This window comes from Betta splendens, chromosome 19, assembly GCF_900634795.4.
Source record: "Betta splendens chromosome 19, fBetSpl5.4, whole genome shotgun sequence".
NCBI lineage: Eukaryota > Metazoa > Chordata > Actinopteri > Anabantiformes > Osphronemidae > Betta > Betta splendens.
Genome location: NC_040898.2, coordinates 1,030,407 through 1,043,201, shown reverse-complemented (window position 1 = coordinate 1,043,201; position 12,795 = coordinate 1,030,407).

The following is a 12,795-nucleotide window of genomic DNA, read 5'->3' as shown; positions in this document are numbered from 1 at the left end:
TGTTTTGGGTTTCCACTTCCGGTTTTATTTTGATAGTCTCCCGGTTTCTGTTTTTGTTCTAGCTTCACTTCCGTTTCTCATCACACCACAGCAGTTCCCGCTTCACTCCCGGTCCTCATTACACTCACCTGTTTCGTATCAGTGATCTACTCCGTGTATTTAACCACCACCTGTCACATTAGTTCTCCGCCAGATCGTTGTTTACTGATTCCTGACCCTCACGTTCTCGCAGCTCCTTACCGACCCTGTAAGTCTTTTTCCCGTATTGACACCTGCCGGTTATCAGACCCGAGAAACTATTTGCCCTGTGTGCTGGAAGACTGTTAACCTGTGTATGACCTGGACTGCCTTGTGACTTCGTTTCTGGAATAAACCCACCTTTTTCACCATCTGCATGAACCACTGGCGCTGTGCATTTGGGTCCTCATCCGAGCGCCTCCCGTGACACAGTCAAGTTTTCAATACAAATATTCAGGAGAAGATGATAAGATGATGTACAAGTATCATTGTAGAAAAAAATTTCACTCATCTTTAAATTAAATTTGAACAAAAAGTGACATTTTCCACATTATTCATTGCTTCTCAGTAATCAATAATCAGCAGAAAAGCTTTATTGGCTGTTACAGCATCAAACATTGCTGACCAGTTGCTGACCAGCTTTTTTTCACGTCTTCACTGGAATTTTTGTCCATCCATCCACTTTCAACCGCTTTATCTGGGGTAGGGTCGCAGGGGCAGCAGTCTAAGCAAAGAGCTCTAGACCTCCCTCTCTCTGGACACTTCCTCCAACTCTTCCAGTGGGATCCCAAGACATTCCCAGTCCAGCCGAGAGACATACTGTAGTCCTTCCAGCGTGTCCAGGGTCTTTCCCGAACCAATCTGTCTAATCTCACACTCAGAACCCAAGATACTTGAAGCCACCTTTTTCCGGTTGTGAATGGCCTTAGATTTGGAGGAACTGATTCTCATTCCAGCTGCAAACCGCCCCAGTGCACGCTGGAGTTCCTGGCCCGATGAAGCCAACAGGACGACATCATCTGCAAAAAGCAGAGACGCTATCCTGTGGTCCCTGAGCCAGACCCCCTCCGGCCCCTGGCTGAATAAAAATAAAAAACTGATAAAAATAATGAACAGAACCGGTGTCAAAGAAGCAGCCCTGCCGAAGTCCAACATGCACTGAGAACAGGTCTGACTTACTGCCGCAATGCGAACCAAGCTCATGCTCCGGTAGTACCAAACAGCCTTTGGACTCTATACTCCCGGCGCAGGATGCCACGAGGGACGTGGACGAATACCTTTTCCAAGTCCACAAGACACATGTAGACTGGTTGGGCAAACTCACACAAACCACTCTGCTGAGGGTATAAAGCTGGTCCAGCGTTCCAGGACCAGGTAAAAAAAAACACATTGTTCCTCCTGTATCCGAGGTTCGACTATTGGCCGGATTCTCCTTTCCAGTACCCTGGCATAGATTTTACCAGGGAGGCTGAGAAGTGTGATCCCCTATAGTTGGATCAAACTCTCCTGTCCCCCTTTTCATAAAGAAGGACAACCACTCTGGGTGTCCAGTCCAGAGGAACTGTCCCCATCGTCAACGTGATGTTGCAAAGGCCCCTCCTAAGGCGTTGAATGGTTTGCCAGAATCTCTTTGAGGCTGAACAGTAGTCTTCCACCATGTCCTCTCCGAACTCCCCACAGTTTTTGCCCCTACAACTGCAGCACGCTTGGCCTGTCGGTACCCATCAGCCGCCATAGGAGTCCCATAGGTCATTCAGATGTGACAGGAGTCCTTCTTCAGCTTGATGGTATGATTATTACCAGTGGCAATCCCTGAACCCGGGTTCAGGGATTGCCACAACGACAGGCACTGGAGACCTTCCACCCACAGCTCCGAACGGCTGCGTTAACAATGGAGGTGGAGAACATGGTCCACTCTGCTTCGGAATCTGGTCAAAGCTCTCCCAGAGGTGTGAGTTAAAGATCCCTCTGACAGATGATTCGGCCAGAAGACCCTCACAATACATTTGGGCCACTCTTTACCCGAATGTCTAAAACATATGGCTGAAGGGCAGATGACACGACTACAAAGTCTATCATCGACCTCCAGCCTAGGGTGCCCTGGTGCCATGTGCACTGATGAACACAGTCACTGTCATTGCCCACGTGGGTGTTGAAATCCCCAGCAGAACAATCGGAACCCCGGTTGGAGCGCTTTCCAACACTCCCTCCAGAGACCCCATGAAGGCCCGGTACTCCACACTACCATTTGGCCCATAGGCACAAACAACAGTGAGTGCAAGTGTATCCCCGACCCGAAGACACAGGTAAACGACCCTCTCGTCTACCGGGGGAAAACTACAACACTTGATGTGCTGTACACCAGCCTGCAGCCTCTCAGTGTGTGCAACTCCATATTAGAAAACAGTTCATCCCGTCAAGGAGTTGAGTTGAGAGTTGAGCATGGAGGTGAGCTCGACTATTTCTCCTGCACACGCTCAGGCTCCTTCCCCCCCAGTGAAGCATGTCCCAATAGCCAGATTGGTTATCCAGAGATTGGCTCACCTGCCTTCGAATACTGCCCAGTCTACTATGCACCGGCCCCGTATGGCTCCTCCTGTGGATGGTGGGTGCCCGGCCGGGTCCCACTGGAATAGGCCTGGCCACCAGGTGCTCATATGCAAGCCCCAAATCTCAGGCCAGGCTCCAGGGTGGGGCCCCGGCTGTGCCATACCAGTCCACATCTCGCTCCTTGATATTTTGTTCTTAGTCTGGCCCATCGCTCAGGACCTGTTTACCTTGGGACACCCTGCCAGCGGCAACATAGCTCCCGGGGTCATTCAGGCACACAAACTCCTCCACCACGCTAAGGCACGTCTTTAGTGATGAGCTCCAACCTTCAGGTGCTCTCCTGAATAAAATGAGTAACAATTGTTTCCACAGTGATTTCTCTTGTACATTGACTTCTTGTGAAAGAAACCTAATCTAAATATATAGTTTTGTGCTAATTTTAAACAGAGCAGTAACGTGAGCATTTGTTAAATATAATAATATACTACTACAGATACTGTTACTAGACATACAGTAAAACCTTTATTCGAAATTATAATAAGCTGTGGAAAAAAGCTTGAATATCAAGGACTCCTTAGGCAGGATGTTTACTTTTACATCTTCATCTATAAATATATTATTTCATATAATTAAACTTGCCTCATAGAAAGAGAAAAATATTATTTGAATGATATTTGCATTTCTAATCACCTCACTCGACATTACTGTTACAGTCATCACACAGTTAACATTATGATGCGTCTGTGCTTAGTTCTGGCCAATGCTGCTCTGTAATTTACAGTAGAATGTATATAGTACTTTTACTCATTTACCCAAATATAATTTGCAGCACGTTTGTATGGTTCTTCTTTTGCATGTAGTGTATTGTTGCTTAGACCAACTACTTGGGCATAACTGGCATTGTGATAGAAGCGTGTCTGATTTTATTCTACTAAACGTTGCTACTAAATGGCTGTTGTTAAGACACGACACACGGCTGTCACCTGTCACTGATGTGTCCAGGCTTCATGTACTGTACACTATCACACTGATAGCACCACTGAGTGACAGATCTGCAGCAAACACTAACCAGACTCAGCAGCACGGCAGCGGCGTGGAGTTTAAAAAGAAAGGAGCATTGGAGCAAGGGGGAGGGTCACTTCGCATTATTGTAGGAGGCACATTCTCTTTTCCGTGTATCAGAATACAGGATGCACTGTCCGATTTCTGTTGCCCTGCAACTATCTTGTCCCAATTCAAACCTCCTGTGGTTTATGTGGTGAGATCCTGTTTCCAAAGGAGCCACCTGACCATGAAAAGAGTGTATGTGTCACGTTGCTGAGAAGCCAGCATCTCTGGCAGCACCTTCCACCTGCAGAACAAACATTAGAAGAACAGTCAGCTCTAAAATCAGATTGATAGCATTGTGCCTACTGTAAGTTGTTCTTCCCAGGGACGCAAGGAAGTCAACCAGGTTCTGAACATGTTTCTGATGTAGAACATGTCGAGACGGCGTTTCCTGTCCAACACTCAGATAGGAAGCTGTTGGGACTAATACGTTTTCAAGTTCAGAGGAACCCACAGATCCAGTGACCCGGCCCATTGTTCCCATTGAATGTGACTGATTAAGCCAGCTACTGTGGCTCATGGCAGCTCACTGAAGGTGACCGACCACACAAACTTGTGGCACATTGTGATATTAGCTTCAATGTTCTGCTGCTTGAATCAACTCATTCCCACAAAAACAACCAAAGCACTGGATCGTATGAATGAATGAAAGTCACCCCTCACCTGTGCAGCTTCTACACTGTGTTAAACATCAAATTAGCCAACAAAAAAGGTCAACGTCAGGGTCAGAGTCACACTGACCTGCTGAAATGTGACTTGTGTACGAGGGCGCACGGCCATGAAAACACCACTTACTGTTTTAAAGCTCGTGAAAGCGATGCAAAAATGAAAACTATTGCTAGTCCTGCGTCGTCAGAGATAAGTGCTGCCCTGGAGCCAGGTTTCCTGGCTGAGCACCGGCCCTTTGTCTCCCATCTGCTTGGCTCAGAACCAGCGCCTGGACTGGTTACGTGGAAACAGGGTCCCAATCAGCAGCAGGAAACCGTCAGTGTCAGAGTGGTGACTGATATGAAGGCTCTCCGTTACCGTTGAATTCACCCCCACTTCTTCTGCTTCATCGTTACTAACGACGCTGTTGCTCTTTAAAATGCCATCATAGAAAGAAACATTTCCCAGGTAAATAATCATTCGGAGAGGTTTGTTCGGGCAGGTGCTTCAGGTTGCCTTGGTCTGTGACAGGAACCTTCCCTGAACCCTGAGCTCTCACTGTGGTGATTGAAGCGCTGGGTTGTGCTGAGTTTAAAGGCGAGTGAGTCGACAGCGTTTTTAGATTTGACGTCACTACCTGCTCCTTTACTGTCTGGACAGACGCTCCATGGCCACAGAGGAGTCCCTTACACGTGGGTCACATGCAGCCTGCAGGTTGCACCCCAGCACCGCTTTGTACTTTATGACGAGCTCCGAATGCTCAGCGATGGGACAGTAGTCGTTGGTTTAAGTGACAGAATTCAATCCACCAGGAAAATCTAACATGTCAAGCATGTGATCAACAAAGGTACAAATATGCAAAACTGAATCTTCCTGTGTGTTGTTATAAGCTAACAGTAACACAACAACAGTTGGTTGCATTTGATCTTTTTACTTTTTGATGGTCTCTTTACTTTCTGGGGATTTGTGAATGTAGAGTCTGTTCTCCTGCACGGCATGGAATCAATAAGCAGCTGAATGGCATTAGTATGGATTAGATGTGAGGAGCCAGTGATGTCATAGGCTGTGTTTCACGCATGTCAGTGTGCAGCCTGCCCTCTAGAAAGGCAGCACTACGAGAAGAGATTTCAATTTAAAAGCTTGTCAAAACATAAAACCTTAAATAAACCTAAATAACAAAAACACAAAAACAACCTCCTGAAGAGCTCATAGGGGAAGAAATGTGACAAAGCTTAGGTGGGAGGCTAATGTGGCTATTAATAATACTGTAACAGTAGCTGTATTTTTATTCCTATAGTAAATAGTAACTAAAGGGGAAACTGAAGGTGTCAAGTTAAAGTTTCAACAAAAGCATTTTTTGCAACTCAAATTGCAAATCAATTGCTGCAGCTATGTCAGTAGCAGATACAGGGCGTAGCTAAATAAATATATAATATAAAAAATATAAATAATATAAGAGCAGTTAGGACGGAGCAAGAAGAACCCTTCACTAGGAAGCAACTACAGAGCGAACCAGCGGCTGCTGCTACACTGTGCGACGCTAACGCCTCTCTGATGAAATGATTCCAGGGGCCAAACGTGTGCGGTGATTTCAGACCCGAGTAGTTAATCTCTTTTGTCAGCAGAACAGAGTGAAGCCAACTGCAGCACAACCTGCATTGGAAGCGTGGCCGGTGAATTAGGTGGCGTGGATCAGCCTATCTGCATACATATAGACCCAACGCTTTGCACAAATATATTTCAAGTAGTGTGAAATAAATGCGCTGTGACAATTTTCTGACTTCTCTGAATGTACAGTACTTGTCATTGTGAAAACCTGAAATAGTTGTGACACCAAACGCAGCTTTTTTCTGATCTCAAAAGTCAAATTGCTGCCAATAGGCAAATTAAGGCTGGACTCAAACAGACATGACAGTTATTAACCTAGAAATCGTGGCGCTGACGATGGAGCTCATCTCCATGACGAACAAAGGCCACTTTAGCGATGAAGTCTGGCTGCTGAGTTTCTACTCCGGCAGCAGCAGGATGTGCTGCTGGTGACAGGCACTAAATACAGTCTCCAACACTATCTATCACATCTTATTGTGTTCTAACAACACATTGTTAATCAATTCAATACCTGAGTAAAGCTGAGCTCCTGCACAGAAAAGGTTTTGTGAGGAAAGTATTAAATATCAGCAGATTTTATTGCTCTCCTTTCATGCAGATTCACAAGGTGATGCGGAATTGAAGCCTCCTTGCAGGATTCACAGCCTCCGTCTATTGTGTGCGGTGCATGCGGAGCAAAGACGCTGCGGAGCACATTGTTAACCAGCGAGCAGCGCCGACTTCACCATTACACAGCATGGATGAATGGCCTTCACGCTTCAAACGCCTGCGAGGCGCTTGCTCTGATCCTGGAGGAAACGCGGCCCTTGTGATCATCACATCGCACTCATTTACGACCTGTCTACATATGGATGCTTGGTTACATGTATTTTGGAACCGAAGGGCGTTCGTGGGCTGCGTTCAAAATAATGTTTTTAAATAATCATCACAGAGACCAGAAATTAACAGCGATTACTGTATGTAGAAAAGAGGTTTAGCCTGGTCTATGTGATAAAAATACACAAGTTCCAAATGATGATGCGAAGTCAGTTTGTGTGTTGATAGTTCGGCAAAACTGTTGACAGAATTAACACTTTTAGTACTTTAATTTGCTTCAGTGAAGCTTCAAAAATATGAGTTTTGATTTATTCAGGTTAGAAAGTCTGGATCTGTTTCATAGCAGTGGAACTAATGGATCAAAGTGTCAGTGCATAAAGAAACACAATAACAAATGTGGGATATAACCAGAGCAGAGGGGACGTTTGGCTGAAGCTGCTCATGCAGGTGTATGTATGATGTATGATGAGTGTATGAATGAAGGAAGAAGCTAAAACCTCACCTCAGCATCGTCAGCGTAGGAGCTACTGCTTTATGGAGCACAAGGATTTAATGTGCAAGGAATCAACCAGCTGACAGAAGCCTCAGCTGGTTGTAAACCACATATCAGGACATTTAAGTTTGCTTCCAAAGCTAAACTATAGCACCAGGGTGATTTTGAGTTTCCTTGTTTACACTTTATGAAATGATTTAGTGCAGACGCTGTAATGAAGCAGAGATCTGTAGAATGTTGAGCACAGATGGTCCAACTAAAGACATTTACTAGAGTTGAACTTGGAAAGACGGACATCATCTTTATAGAGTCACCATGTTGTAGCCGGTTGCCTAATGACGCAATATCAACAGTTGCCCGTTGTCATGGAGACGGCGTCTTATCAGCTTAATTGTATAGGTTTGGACTGATGATAGATACATGTGCGGGTATTTCATTTTTTAAGAGGTGGCTTGAAAACAGAAAAGAATGCTGACTAACACACACACACACATACACACACACACACACACACACACACACACACACACACACACACACACACACACACACACACACACACACACACGCACACACGCCTGAAGCAGCTACAATACCATTTTTCTCCCCTTTCACGTGAAGCAGCTTGGTGTGAGTTGACATGGCTCCAGTCCCTCAGCCTCTTTTTTAACCTGTGACCAATAACCAGACGGTGCTGACAGACGCGGCTATTGTGCCTCTGGCCGGCGATATCTGCATGGCTGTTCCACACGACGAGGCCGCGCTGAGGCACAAACATTTCCACTCTCGTTGCTGCTTGCTGTAAATGTATGCAGAGGTCTGCAATCTCTCAGCTCTTACGGAGCCTCGGGACAATTAACGCAATGTTCTGGATCTGTAAATAGGGAAGAGCTGTCATCCCCTGCATAGATGTCAGAGCACTGTTTTGCTGCTGAATAGAAGATAGGTCCTTTATGATTGCTATGAAAGCTGAGCTCAGTCTCCTCTTGAAGAGACAAATGCACAGAAAAAGAGAGGATTTACCCCTTGGGAACAAAGGAAACTACAAAATCTCTCTGTTTTTCAGGGTCTCCTTTTGACAAGAACACCCAAGACAGATTCTTAAAATAGAAAGTTAACAGCTCATGTCACTCAGCTGCTGACAAGCAGAGGATAAGGAGTCTTGCTATAATCTCTGTGTGTTGTATCTGAATCCCTAAACAGGCTCCTGAACGGGGACAGGACAAGCTTCAGTAACAGGGCATTTATGGACCAAGGGGGTTCTACGAGCTACTAAGTAGCTGCTATCTGCTCTGGAGAGCCGGCTCTTAGTGCACTCTGGCTCACGCTGACACACGCACTTCAGCGACAAAGCCCAGAAATGTGGTTTCCGTCGTTGTGTGAATAAAGTGCAGACTGCAGAGCCTATGACCCTCGTCAGCCGTGTAATAAGCCAGTTCACCTGTTTGCAATGCTAACACTTAAATAAAGCTGCTTTCACGCGCTCCCATGTGTTTGTTCTGGTTTTCATTACAGGTTCATAGGTGACTTCACAACTGTTTCTGGATCTCAACTTCTTCTCTAGATTGATGCACATGAGCCAGTAGAAAGGAAGAAAAGTGACTTATCAGCTCCTTGATCGGCAGAACAGTAATGAAATGTGACTTATATGATTGTGGCTACGTGTTAATAATTTACAGCAAACTGCAGGTTATACAAACTATTAGTAGATTTATTTAGTTTCCTTTGCAGCAAAATGTCAGGTGTTGCAGTACAGGTTGATATTAAATAGAAAGATCTTTATTTTGTTAAAAAAAAATCAAACACTAATCTAGAACTGACCTGTTTGAGTTTAATTCATTTATGAATATACTCAGTCGTATGTAAGTCGTACGTACACATATAAATATTTAATGCTTTATACAAGTGTGTATACATTAAAACATCCCTATTATATACAGTAGAATGATGTTTGTATTATTGTTTATTTAGTATTTATTCAGTCACTGTGAATATGGTTGTTTTGCTCTACTTCAAGCTGTAAAACGTGATGTCAGGCATTGTCTTCAAACATCTGGCCCAACACATTCAGGATGTTTGCTGTTTGGTACTTCTATTATCCAGTGTCCACTGTGTTGGCCAGTCTGCAGTTACATCATTATGTAACCGCTAAATCAGATCCAAATCAGGCGTCATTGAGCTGCTCGTTGACAGGGCAGCGTCACAGTTTATTATCCCTTTAAAAACCAAGGGGCTGATACTGTGTATGCAGCCTGAGAGTCAGTGAGGTTGTTGGACGACTGAGCCCTCAGCCAGAATAAAGCCTCCCTGTGCAGACGCTGCAGACGCTGCACACTGTGCAGACGCAGCAGACGCTGCAGACGCTGCAGACGCAGCAGACGCTGCAGACGCAGCAGACGCTGCAGACGCTGCACATGCTGCAGACGCTGCAGACGCTGCAGACGCTGCAGACGCTGCAGACGCTGCAGATGCAGCAGACGCTGCACACGCAGCAGACGCTGCACACGCACCAGACGCTGCACACGCAGCAGACGCTGCACACGCACCAGACGCTGCACACGCAGCAGACGCTGCACACGCAGCAGACGCTGCAGACGCAGCAGACGCTGCACACGCAGCAGATGCACCAGACGCTGGAGCTGAGCATCGAGTACGTATTACAATTGTGTCACCTCATCTGACTCCCTTCCGTTGTTGGGTGAACCAAACTCTTACTTGAATAACTCGGTATGCTGTTTATTTCTAGCACATTGAAACTCGCTAAACGAATTGTTGCGGATGTTTCGTTGCTTGTACAGTCACATTGTAACTTGCATTGACTGAGGAAGACAATGACACAGGATGATGACACCAAATGTCAGACGTAATAAGTCTCAGTGTGACTCTGCGCTATGTGGGCTGTCGGTTTCAGACCTGTCTCCAGGCAACGGACTATTATTTTAGTCCCTGGACAGACACTTCATGTGATGCTGCAGCCAAATAGCTCTGAAGCAACTCTGCAAACACGTCCACCCGTGTGTTGGTGACTTGACTGCAGCCGTGTGAGGTGGTCGGTGCGTGTCTGCTGAGGCGACTTCAGCCTCTGAGTCCCAGGAGCTTTGCCTGTGCACACTTATTTGATTTGTTCCTGTGGCTGCAGCTTAGTCCTGCCTAAGTGCTGCACGGAGGCATATGGCCAGGCCTGTGTGGGCCTAATTACAGGCATTATCTCGTTCACTATTGTAAGGCACTGTTGTGCCATCTTCCATTTATTTAATTAGGCTTTTCACATATTGGAAAGGCCCAGTTTGGGCTGCAAATGTAACATATGGGTTGAAAGAACGGTGACTTCGGGGGTGTTGTGGCGTATTTAAAATATATTCCAGCTTTTTTTCCGATGTGCAGCAATTTGTCAAACAATTAGTCATCCTAATTAAATTTTTGTAGCGCTAATCAAACGAATATGCTAAAACATTCTTTACATTGCCAGTCTGCTGTCGGTTCCCATTTAATGTGATGGCTTAAAAGAGCCTCCTACTCCTGGCTTCCACTCCACTTGATCACCTCATTTGCATTTTATATTGGTAAATCAAATTAAGCACCCATAGCTTTTAACATGATTGACTGCGGCCAGGGCTGCTCAGATGGGACTTTTTCTGCACAGAAAATTAGAGCAATTTTAATGTGCAGAGCAGAGAGCCTGGCTCCCTCACATTCAGCAGATCACATTCACTCAGCTAATTAAAATGATTTTTCCCCCTTTTTGTCTGTGTTTGCCAAGGGGCTCTGATTGATTTGCCCACCTGCTGTTTTACTGTACATCTAGTTTCCTCGTCCCGCACTGCAGCTCTGCTACTATGCATGTTGTGCTTTACAGTAGCCATTAACTCAGCCAATGAACAATCAATAAGCCTCAGTTTCCTCGTTTATTCCCTGATAATACATTTTTCTAAATGGTATTGACATCAGTGTGGCCATGTTTGCAGGGTTATTGTAGTCATTTAAAAATAAACTGTGCATCACTTCATTATGGTGTTGCACAAGCAGACCTTTATTCAATTCATTGTTAATATTTATTGGCAAAGCAAATACAGGCAGTAATCAGGTGTTTAACAAGTATGTGGTGTTTGGAAGACGCAACAGTCAGACATACAGTAAATGTAGGTGCAGAGAGACAGAGAGAGAGTACCATGCTGGCAAACACTGCATGCACAGAGTTCAGGCTGAGGACATATATATGATATATATAATAAAATATATATATAAGTATATATAGTGAATACATGTTATATATCTGTTTGCCTTTTTCCATTCTACTAGAAAATGAAATGACCAGCACATCTTAAATGTGACTTTGCTATAAACGGATTCCATTACTTGTGCAGGATCACAGTAACTCCTTATTTAAAATATACAGAGGGCGAATTCTATTTCAGTGGATTATAACTTTAAATTCATTATCTCCCTCGAGGGAAAAAGTGTATCATTTATAGAAAAAAATCCCTGGCTTATTTGGAGAGAGAAATAGAAGTTATGGAGCTGGGAAACACAGCGAGGAGGAGAGAAAAGGCTGTTCTTTCGCCAGTATTCCCACTGGGAATAATAGGTGCAGCACAGCGCTGGCTGCAGGCGCTTCCCCGGAACGCAACAGTCAGCTTAATTGCAGCTTTTAGGATCATTACTGCTCCCATGTGAATGTCAAAATGGACAAGGCTAGTAGGCCTTTGACAAACAGGCAACCACCACCCACCGACCTGCAGTCACAAGGGGCAGCCCATAACCAGGAGAAAAATACAGGCCTTGTTTGTTGTGCTCCCGGCTCCCAAATGCACCAGAATAGATTCTGGAAAATAGGCCTGACTGCACACGTGTCTCATATATGCATATACGGCGTAGGGTGCACGTGTGTGTGTGCACGCGTGTGTTTTTACACCTCCGACCTCTGCAGACTCCAGTTGTCATGGCTGCGAATGGCTCATTACAGATCCACTAGTTGAGGAGCCCATTCATCACTGAAGAGCAGAAGCTTGCATCCAACTCAAGGGCTGGAGGAAAGTGGCTCTCCAAGAGCCTTGGCCTCATCCCTACAATCATCCAATGAGGTCTTCCATTCAGCACTGATCCTAATAGTGTGGAATATAATGTAAAGTACTTCTTATTAAAAAAAGCCATGTCAGCCATGTTTATTTGTTATAAGTCTGTCACTGATGCCTCACTTCAGGGCCTCTTAACTCTTGTTTTAGGGACGCATGTGTGATAAATATATGGAGAGAATACATATACTGTGGACGGTACAGTGTATATAACAGGCCTCAGACTGTATCACACAGACTCATCTCTACTAGTACAGCTTTTATCTGGCTGCGGTGGTTGATGTGTGGTGTTAAGCAATGTTAGGTTTATATTGTACCACATCGTTTTGAATGTGGTTTTACCTCTTGCTGGAGTCACCAGGTTATTTTTCTTTCTATTTTGTGAAAAAAAAATCAAAGTTTGGGGGGAAAAACAATAGTGTGCGAAAAGAAGTGTGCGCTGTCACTTAGAATGATGGGGAGCAGAATCAATTTCCCGGTGTG